This window comes from Triticum aestivum, chromosome 7A, assembly GCF_018294505.1.
Source record: "Triticum aestivum cultivar Chinese Spring chromosome 7A, IWGSC CS RefSeq v2.1, whole genome shotgun sequence".
NCBI lineage: Eukaryota > Viridiplantae > Streptophyta > Magnoliopsida > Poales > Poaceae > Triticum > Triticum aestivum.
The window spans coordinates 51460892-51472522 of NC_057812.1; positions in this window are offsets into that span (position 1 = coordinate 51460892).

Genomic DNA, 11631 nt, shown 5'->3' on the forward strand with positions numbered 1-11631 from the left:
AGTATTGTCACAAAAGATTTTCATTGGACCCGATGCACTAGGTATGACACCTAGATCGGATATGAACTCCTTCATCCAGACTCCTTCATTTGTTGCTTCCGAAGCAGCTATGTACTCCGCTTCACACGTAGATCCCGCCATGACGCTTTGTTTAGAACTGCACCAACTGACAGCTCCACCATTTAATCTAAACACGTATCCGGTTTGCAATTTAGAATCATCTGGATCAGTGTCAAAGCTTGCGTCAACGTAACCATTTACGATGAGCTCTTTGTCACCTCCATAAACGAGAAACATATCCTTAGTCCTTTTCAGGTATTTCAGGATGTTCTTGACCGTTGTCCAGTGATCCACTCCTGGATTACTTTGGTACCTCCCTGCTAGACTTATAGCAAGGCACACATCAGGTCTGGTACACAGCATTGCATACATGATAGAGCCTATGGCTGAAGCATAGGGAACATCTTTCATCTTCTCTCTATCTTCTGCAGTGGTCGGGCATTGAGTCTTACTCAACTTCACACCTTGTAACACAGGCAAGAATCCTTTCTTTGCTTGATCCATTTTGAACCTTTTCAAAACTTTGTCAAGGTATGTGCTTTGTGAAAGTCCAATTAAGCGTCTTGATCTATCTCTATAGATCTTGATGCCCAATATGTAAGCAGCTTCACCGAGGTCTTTCATAAAAAAACTTTTATTCAAGTATCCCTTTATGCTATCCAGAAATTCTGTATCATTTCCAATTAGTAATATGTCATTCACATATAATATCAGAAATGCTACAGAGCTCCAACTAATTTTCTTGTAAATGCAGGCTTCTCCAAAAGTCTGTACAAAACCAAATGCTTTGATTACACTATCAAAGCGTTTATTCCAACTCCGAGAGGCTTGCACCAGTCCATAAATGGATTGCTGGAGCTTGAACACTTTGTTAGATCCCTTTGGATCGACAAAACCTTTAGGTTGCATCATATATAACTCTTCTTCCAAAAATCCATTCAGGAATGCAGTTTTGACATCCATCTGCCAAATTTCATAATCATGAAATGCGGCAATCGCTAACATGATTCAGACAGACTTAAGCATCGCTACGGGTGAGAAGGTCTCATCGTAGTCAATCCTTTGAACTTGTCGAAAACATTTTGCAACAAGTCGAGCTTTGTACACAGTAACATTACCGTCAACGTCGGTCTTCTTCTTGAAGATCCATTTATTCTCAGTTGCTTGCCGATCAACGGGCAAGTCAACCAAAGTCCACACTTTGTTCTCATACATGGATCACATCTCAGATTTCATGGCTTCTAGCCATTTTGCGGAATCTGGGCTCACCATCGCTTCTTCATAGTTCGTAGGTTCATCATGATCTAGTAGCATGACTTCCAGAACAGGATTACCGTACCACTCTGGTGCGGATCTTACTCTGGTTGATCTATGAGGTTCAGTAATAACTTGATCTGAAGTTCCATGATCATCATCATTAACTTCCTCACTAATTGGTGTAGGTGTCACAGAAACCGGTTTCTGTGATGAACTACTTTCCAATAAGGGAGCAGGTACAGTTACGTCATTAAGTTCTACTTTCCTCCCACTCACTTCTTTCGAGAGAAACTCCTTCTCTAGAAAGGATCCATTCTTGGCAACGAATGTCTTGTCTTCGGATCTGTGATAGAAGGTGTACCCAACAGTCTCCTTTGGGTATCCTATGAAGACACATTTCTCTGATTTGGGTTCGAGCTTATCAGGTTGAAGCTTTTTCACATAAGCATCGCAGCCCCAAACTTTAAGAAACGACAACTTTGGTTTCTTGCCAAACCACAGTTCATAAGGCGTCGTCTCAACGGATTTCGATGGTGCCCTATTTAACGTGAATGCGGCCGTCTCTAAAGCATTACCCCAAATCGATAGCAGTAAATCAGTAAGAGACATCATAGATCGCACCATATCTAGTAAGGTACGATTACGACGTTTGGACACACCATTACGCTGTGGTGTTCCGGGTGGCGTGAGTTGCGAAACTATTCCACTTTGTTTCAAATGTAGACCAAACTCATAACTCAAATATTCTCCTCCACGATCAGATCGTAGAAATTTTATTTTCTTGTTACGATGATTTTCAACTTCACTCTGAAATTCTTTGAACTTTTCAAATGTTTCAGATTTATGTTTCATTAAGTAGATATACCCATATCTGCTTAAATCATCTGTGAAGGTGAGAAAATAACGATATCCGCCACGAGCCTCAACATTCATCGGACCACATACATCTGTATGTATGATTTCCAACAAATCCGTTGCTCTCTCCATAGTACCGGAGAACGGTGTTTTGGTCATCTTGCCCATGAGGCACGGTTCGCAAGTACCAAGTGATTCATAATCAAGTGATTTCAAAAGTCCATCAATATGGAGTTTCTTCATGCGCTTTACACCGATATGACCTAAACGGCAGTGCCACAAATAAGTTGCACTATCATTATCAACTCTGCATCTTTTGGCTTCAACATTATGAATATGTGTATCACTACTATCGAGATTCATCAAAAATAGACCACTCTTCAAGGGTGCATGACCATAAAAGATATTACTCATATAAATAGAACAACCATTATTCTCTGATTTAAATGAATAACCGTCTCGCATCAAACAAGATCTAGATATAATGTTCATGTTCAATGCTGGCACCAAATAACAATTATTTAGGTCTAAAACTAATCCCGAAGGTAGATGTAGAGGTAGCATGCCGACCGCGATCACATCGACTTTGGAACCATTTCCCACGCGCATCGTCACCTCGTCCTTTGCCAGTGTTCGCTTAATCCGTAGTCCCTGTTTCGAGTTGCAAATATTAGCAACAGAACTAGTATCAAATACCCAGGTGCTACTGCGAGCTCTAGTAAGGTACACATCAATAACATGTATATCACATATACCTTTGTTCACCTTGCCATCCTTCTTATCCGCCAAATACTTGGGGCAGTTCCGCTTCCAGTGTCCAGTCTGCTTGCAGTAGAAGCACTCAGTTTCAGGCTTAGGTCCAGATTTGGGTTTCTTCTCCTGAGGAGCAACTTGTTTGTTGTTCTTCTTGAAGTTCCCCTTCTTCTTCCCTTTGCCCTTTTTCTTGAAACTGGCGGTCTTATTGACCATCAACACTTGATGCTCCTTCTTGATTTCTACCTGCGCAGCCTTTAGCATTGCGAAGAGCTCGGGAATCGTCTTATCCATCCCTTGCATGTTATAGTTCATCACGAAGCTCTTGTAGCTTGGTGGCAGTGATTGAAGAACTCTGTCAATGATACTATCAACAGGAAGATTAACTCCCAGTTGAGTCAAGTGATTATGATACCCAGACATTTTGAGTATATGTTCACTGACAGAACTATTCTCCTCCATCTTGCAGCTATAGAACTTATTGGAGACTTCATATCTCTCAATCCGGGCATTTGCTTGAAATATTAACTTCAACTCCTGAAACATCTCATATGCTCCATGACGTTCAGAACATCGTTGAAGACCCGGTTCTAAGCCGTAAAGCATGGCACACTGAACTATCGAGTAGTCATCAGCTTTGCTCTGCCAGACGTTCATAACATCTGGTGTTGCTCCTGCAGCAGGCTTGGCACTTAGCGGTGCTTCCAGGATGTAATTCTTCTGTGCAGCAATGAGGATAATCCTCAAGTTACGGACCCAATCCGTATGATTGCTACCATCATCTTTCAACTTTGCTTTCTCAAGGAATGCATTAAAATTCAACGGAACAACATCACGGGCCATCTATCTACAATCAACATAGACAAGCAAAATACTATCAGGTACTAAGTTCATAATAAATTTAAGTTCAATTAATCATATTGCTTAAGAACTCTCACTTAGAAAGACATCCCTCTAATCTTCTAAGTGATCACGTGATCCATATCAACTAAACCATAACCGATCATCATGTGAAATGGAGTAGCTTTCAATGGTGAACATCAATATGTTGATCATATCTACTATATGATTCACGCTCGACCTTTCGGTCTCAGTGTTCCGAGGCCATGTCTGCATATGCTAGGCTTGTCAAGTTTAACATGAGTATTCTACGTGTGCAAAAACTGGCTTGCACCTGTTGTAGATGGACGTAGAGCTTATCACACCCGATCATCACGTGGTGTCTGGGCATGATGAACTTTGGCAACGGTGCATACTCAGGGAGAACACTTTTATCTTGAAATTTAGTGAGAGATCATCTTATAATGCTACCGTCAATCAAAGCAAGATAAGATGCATAAAAGATAAACATCATATGCAATCAATATAAGTGATATGATATGGCCATCATCATCTTGTGCTTGTGATCTCCATCTCCGAAGCACCGTCATGATCACCATCGTCACCGGCGCGACACATTGATCTCCATCGTAGCATCGTTGTTGTCTCGCCAATCTTATGCTTCCACGACTATCGCTACCACTTAGTGATAAAGTAAAGCATTACAGTGCAATTGCATTGCATACAATAAAGCGACAACCATATGGCTCCTGCCAGTTGCCGATAACTCGGTTACAAAACATGATCATCTCATACAATAAAATTTAGCATCATGTCTTGACCATATCACATCACAACATGCCCTGCAAAAACAAGTTAGACGTACTCTACTTTGTTGTTGCAAGTTTTACGTGGCTGCTACGGGCTTAAGCAAGAACTTTTCTTACCTACCATCGAAACCACAACGATAGTTTGTCAAGTTGATGCTATTTTAACCTTCGCAAGGACCGGGCGTAGCCACACTTGGTTCAACTAAAGTTGGAGAAACTGACACCCGCCAGCCACCTGTGTGCAAAGCACGTCGATAGAACCAGTCTCGCATAAGCGTACGCGTAATATCGGTCCGGGCCGCTTCATCCAACAATACCGCCGAAGCAAAGTATGACATGCTGGTAAGCAGTATGACTTATATCGCCCACAACTCACTTGTGTTCTACTCGTGCACAACATCAACGCATAAAACCTAGGCTCTGATACCACCGTTGGGTAACCTAGTAATTTCAAAATTTTCCTACGCACACGCAAGATCATGGTGATGCATAGCAACGAGAGGGGAGAGTGTTGTCTACGTACCCTCATAGACCGTTTGCGGAAGCGTTATATCAATGCGGTTGATGTAGTCGTACGTCTTCACGTCCGACCGATCCAAGTACCGAAAGCACGACACCTCCGAGTTCTGCACACGTTCGGCTCGATGACGTCCTCGCCTTCTCGATCCAGCAAGAGGGACGAAGTAGTAGATGAGTTCCGGCAGCACGACGGCGTGGTGACGGTGTTGGTGAAGAACAATCTCCACAGTGCTTCGCCTAAGCACTACGAAAACTTTGACGGAGGATAAACTAGAGGGGACGGGGTTGCCGGCACACGGCTTGGTGTTTCTTGATGTGTCTTTGGTGCTAGTGAAGGAAATATGCCCTAGAGGCAATAATAAAGTTATTATTTATTTCCTTATATCATGATAAATGTTTATTATTCATGCTAGAATTGTATTAACCGGAAACATAATACATGTGTGAATACATAGACAAACAGAGTGTCACTAGTATCCTCTACTTGACTAGCTCGTTAATCGAAGATGGTTATGTTTCCTAACCATAAACAAAAAGAGTTGTTATTTGATTAACGGGATCACATCATTAGGAGAATGATGTGATTGACATGACCCATTCCATTAGCTTAGCACCCGATCGTTTAGTATGTTGCTATTGCTTTCTTCATGACTTATACATGTTCCTATGACTATGAGATTATGCAACTCCCGTTTGCCGGAGGAACACTTTGTGTGCTACCAAACGTCACAACGTAACTGGGTGATTATAAAGGAGCTCTACAGGTGTCTCCAAAGGTACATGTTGGGTTGACGTATTTCAAGATTAGGATTTGTCACTCCGATTGTCGGAGAGGTATCTCTGGGCCCTCTCGGTAATGCACATCACATAAGCCTTGCAAGCATTGCAACTAATGAGTTAGTTGTGAGATGATGTATTACAAAACGAGTAAAAAGACTTGCCAGTAATGAGATTGAACTGGGTATTAAGATACCGACGATCGAATCTCGGGCAAGTAACATACCGATGACAAAGGGAACAACATATGTTGTTATGCGGTCTGACCGATAAAGATCTTCGTAGAATATGTAGGAGCCAATATGGGCATCCAGGTCACACTATTGGTTATTGACCGCAGACGTGTCTCGGTCATGTCTACATTGTTCTCGAACCCGTAGGGTCCGCACGCTTAAGGTTTCGATGACAGTTATATTATGAGTTTACGAGTTTTGATGTACCAAAGTTAGTTCGGAGTCCCGGATGTGATCACGGACATGACGAGGAGTCTCAAAATGGTCGAGACATAAAGATTGATATATTGGACGGCTATATTCGGACACCGGAAGTGTTCCGGGTGATTTCAGAAAAACCGGAGAGCCGGAGGGTTACCGACCCCCCCCCCCCGGGAGAAGTAATGGGCCATATGGGCCTTAGTAGAGAGAGAGAGGGGCAGCCAAAGGTGGGCCGCGCGCCTCCTCCCCCCTGGTCCGAATTGGACTAGGAGATGGGGGCGGCTGTTGGGTTTCGTAGTAATTTCAAAATTTTCCTACGCACACGCAAGATCATGGTGATGCATAGCAACGAGAGGGGAGAGTATGATCTACGTACCCTTGTAGATGGACAACGGAAGTGTTTGGTTGATGTAGTCATACGTCTCCACGGCCTGACCGATCAAGCACCGAAACTACGGCACCTCCGAGTTCTAGCACACGTTTAGCTCGATGACGATCCCCGGACTCCGATCCAGCAAAGTGTCGGGGAAGAGTTCCATCAGCACGACGGCGTGGTGACGATCTTGATGTACTACCGTCGCAGGGCTTCGCCTAAGCACCGCTACAATATTATCGAGGACTATGATGGAAGGGGGCACCGCAAACGGCTAAGAATATGATCACGTGGATCAACTTGTGTCTCTAGGGGGTGCCCCTGCCTCCGTATATAAAGGTTCAAGGGAGGGGGGCCGGCCGGCCAGGAGAGGCACGCCAGGAGGAGTCCTACTCCCTCTGGGAGTGGGACTCCCCCCCTTTCCTAGTTGGAATACGATTCGTGGAGGGGGGGGGGGAGAGGAGAGAGAGGAGGAAGGGGGGCCGGCCCCCTCTCCTTGTCCAATTCGGACCAAGGGGGGAGGGGCGCGCGGCACATCCCTGGCCACCTCTCCTCTCTTCCACTAAGGCCCACTAAGGCCCATATACCTCCCGGGGGGTTCCGGTAACCTCCTGGTACTCCGGTAAAATCCCGATTTCACCCGGAACACTTCTGATATCCAAACATAGGCTTCCAATATATCAATCTTTATGTCTCGACCATTTCGAGACTCCTCGTCATGTCCGTGATCACATCCTGGACTCCGAACAACCTTCGGTACATCAAAATGCATAAACTCATAATATAACTGTCATCGTAACCTTAAGCGTGCGGACCCTACGGGTTCGAGAACAATGTAGACATGACCGAGACACGTCTCCGGTCAATAACCAATAGCGGAACCTGGATGCTCATATTGGCTCCTACATATTCTACGAAGATCTTTTATCGATCAGACCGCATAACAACATACGTTGTTCCCTTTGTCATCGGTATGTTACTTGCCCGAGATTCGATCGTCGGTATCTCAATACCTAGTTCAATCTCGTTACCGGCAAGTCTCTTTACTCGTTCCGTAATACATCATCCCGCAACTAACTCATTAGTTGCAATGCTTGCAAGGCTTCAGTGATGTGCATTACCGAGAGGGCCCAGAGATACCTCTCCGACAATCTGAGTGACAAATCCTAATCTTGAAATATGCCAATCCAACATGTACCTTTGGAGACACCTGTAGAGCACCTTTTATAATCACCCAGTTACTTGTGACATTTGGTAGCACACAAAGTGTTCCTCCGACAAACGGGAGTTGCATAATCTCATAGTCATAGGAACATGTATAAGTCATGAAGAAAGCAATAGCAACATACTAAACGATCGGGTGCTAAGCTAATGGAATGGGTCATGTCAATCAGATCATTCAACTAATGATGTGATCCCGTTAATCAAATAACAACTCTTTGTCCATGGTTAGGAAACATAACCATCTTTGATAAACGAGCTAGTCAAGTAGAGGCATACTAGTGACACTCTGTTTGTTTATGTATTCACACATGTATTATGTTTCCGGTTAATACAATTCTAGCATAAATAATAAACATTTATCATGATATAAGGAAATAAATAATAACTTTATTATTGCCTCTAGGGCATATTTCCTTCAGTCTCCCACTTGCACTAGAGTCAATAATCTAGTTCACATCGCCATGTGATTTAATAGCAATAGTTCTCATCACCATGTGATTAACACCCATAGTCCACATCGATATGTGAGCAACACCCAAAGGGTTTACTAGAGTCAGTAATCTAGTTCACATCGCTGTGTGATTAACACCCAAAGAGTACTAAGGTGTGATCATGTTTTGCTTGTGAGATAATTTTAGTCACCGGGTCTGTTATATTCAGATCCGTAAGTATTTTGCAAATATTTATGTCAACAATGCTCTGCACGGAGCTACTCTAGCTAATTGCTCCCACTTTCAATATGTATCTAGATTGAGATTTAGATTCATCTAGATTAGTGTCAAAACTTGCATCGGCGTAACCCTTTACGACGAACCTTTTTTCACTTCCATAATCGAGAAACATATCCTTATTCCACTAAGGATAATTTTGACCGCTGTCCAGTGATCTACTCCTAGATCATATTGAACTCCCTTGCCAAACTCAGTGGTAGGGTATACAATAGATCTGGTACACAGCATGGCATACTTTATAGAACCTATGACCAAGGCATAGGGAATGACATTCATTCTCTTTCTATTTTCTGCCGTGGTCGGGCTTTGAGTCTTACTCAATTTCACACCTTGTAACATAGGCAAGAAACTCTTTCTTTGTCTGTTCCATTTTGAACTACTTCAAAATCTTGTCAAGGTATGTATTTATTGAAAAACCTTATCAAGCGTCTTGATCTATCTCTATAGATCTTGATGCTCAATATGTAAGCAACTTCACCGAGGTCTTTCTTTGAAAAACTCCTTTCAAACACTCCTTTATGATTTGCAGAATAATTCTACATTATTTCCAATCAACAATATGTCATTCATATATACTTATCAGAAATGTTGTAGTGCTCCCACTCACTTTCTTGTAAATACAGGCTTCATCGCAAGTCTGTATAAAACTATATGCTTTGATCAACTTATCAAAGCGTATATTCCAACTCCGAGATGCTTACACCAGTCCATAGATGGATCGCTGGAGTTTGCATATTTTGTTAACACCTTTAGGATTGACAAAAATTTCTGGTTGCATCATATACAACTCTTCTTTAAGAAATCCATTAAGGATTGCAGTTTTGTTATCCATTTGCCAGATTTCATAAAATGCGGCAATTGCTAACATGATTCGGACAGATTTAAGCATAGATACGAGTGAGAAACTCTCATCGTAGTCAACACCTTGAACTTTGTTGAAAACCTTTTGCGAAAATTCTAGCTTTGTAGATAGTAACACTACTATCAGCGTCCTTCTTCCTCTTGAAGATCCATTTATTTTCTATGGCTTGCTGATCATCGGGCAAGTCAACCAAAGTCCATACTTTATGCTCATACATGGATCCCATCTCAGATTTCATGGCCTCAAGCCATTTTGCAGAAACTGGGCTCACCGTCGTTTCTTCATAGTTCGCAAGTTCATCATGGTCTAGTAACATGACTTCCAGAACAGGATTACCGTACCACTCTGGTGCGGATCTCACTCTGGTTTACCTACGAGATTCAGTAGTAACTTGATCTGAAGTTACATGATCATCATCATTAGCTTCCTCACTAATTTGTGCAAGAGTCACAGGAACAGATTTCTGTGATGAACTACTTTCCAATTATGGAGCAGGTACAGTTACCTCATCAAGTTCTACTTTCCTCCCACTCACTTCTTTCGAGAGAAACTCCTTCTCTAGAAAGGATCCATTCTTAGCAACGAATGTCTTGCCTTCGGATCTGTGATAGAAGGTGTACCCAACTGTCTCCTTTGGGTATCCTATGAAGACATATTTCTTCGATTTGGGTTTGAGCTTATCAGGATGAAACTCTTTCATATAAGCATCGCAACCCCAACCTTTAAGAAACGACAACTTTGGTTTCTTGCCAAACCATAGTTCATACGGTGCCGTCTCAACGGATTTAGATGGTGCCCTTTTTAACGTGAATGCAGCTGTCTCTAATGCATAACCCCAAAACTATAGTGGTAAATCGGTAAGAAACATCATAGTTTGCACTATATCCAATAAAGTACGGTTATGACGTTCGGACACACCATTATGCTGTGGTGTTCCATGTGGCATGAGTTTGTGAAACTATTCCACATTGTTTTAATTGAAGACCAAACTCGTAACTCAAATATTTGTCTCCGCGATCAGATCGTAGAAACTTTATTTTCTTATCACGATGATTTTCCACTTCACTCTGAAATTCTTTGAACTTTTCAAATGTTTCAGACTTATGTTTCATCAAGTAGATATACCCATATCTGCTCAAATCATCTGTGAAGTTCAGAAAATGACGATACTTGCCATGAGCCTTAACACTCATCGGACCGCATACATCAGTATGCATTATTTCCAATAAGTCAGTTGCTCGCTCCGGAGAACGGAGTTTTAGTCATCTTGCCCATGAGGCATGGTTCGCAAGCATCAAGTGATTCATAATCAAGTGATTCCAAAATCCCATCAGCATGGAGTTTCTTCATGCGCTTTACACCAATATGACCTAAACGGCAGTGCTACAAATAAGTTGCACTATCATTATTAACTTTGCATCTTTTGGTTTCAGTATTATGATTATGTGTATCACTACGATCGAGATCCAACAAACTATTTTCATTGGGTGTGTAACCATATAAGGTTTTATTCATATAAACAGAACAACAATTTATTCTCTTACTTAAATGAATAACCGTATTACAATAAACATGATCAAATCATACTCATGCTTAACGCAAACACCAAATAACACTTATTTAGGTTCAACACTAATCCTGAAAGTATAGGGAGTGTGCGATGATGATCATATCAATCTTGGAACCACTTCCAACACACATCGTCACTTCACCCTTAACTAGTCTCTGTTTATTCTGCAACTCCCGTTTCGAGTTACTAATCTTAGCAACTGAACTAGTATCAAATAGTGAGGGGTTGCTATAAACACTAGTAAAGTACACATCAATAACATGTATATCAAATATACTTATGTTCACTTTGCCATCCTTCTTATCTGCCAATCACTTGGGGTAGTTCCGCTTCCAGTGACCAGTCCCTTTGCAGTAGAAACACTTAGTCTCAGGCTTAGGACCAGACTTGGGCTTCTTCACTTGAGCAGCAACTTGCTTGCTGTTCTTCTTGAATTTCCCCTTCTTCCCTCTGCCCTTTTCTTGAAACTAGTGGTCTTGTCTACCATCAACACTTGATGTTTTTCTCGATTTCTACCTTCGTCAATTTCTGCATTACGAAGAGCTTGGGAATCGTTTCCGTTATCCC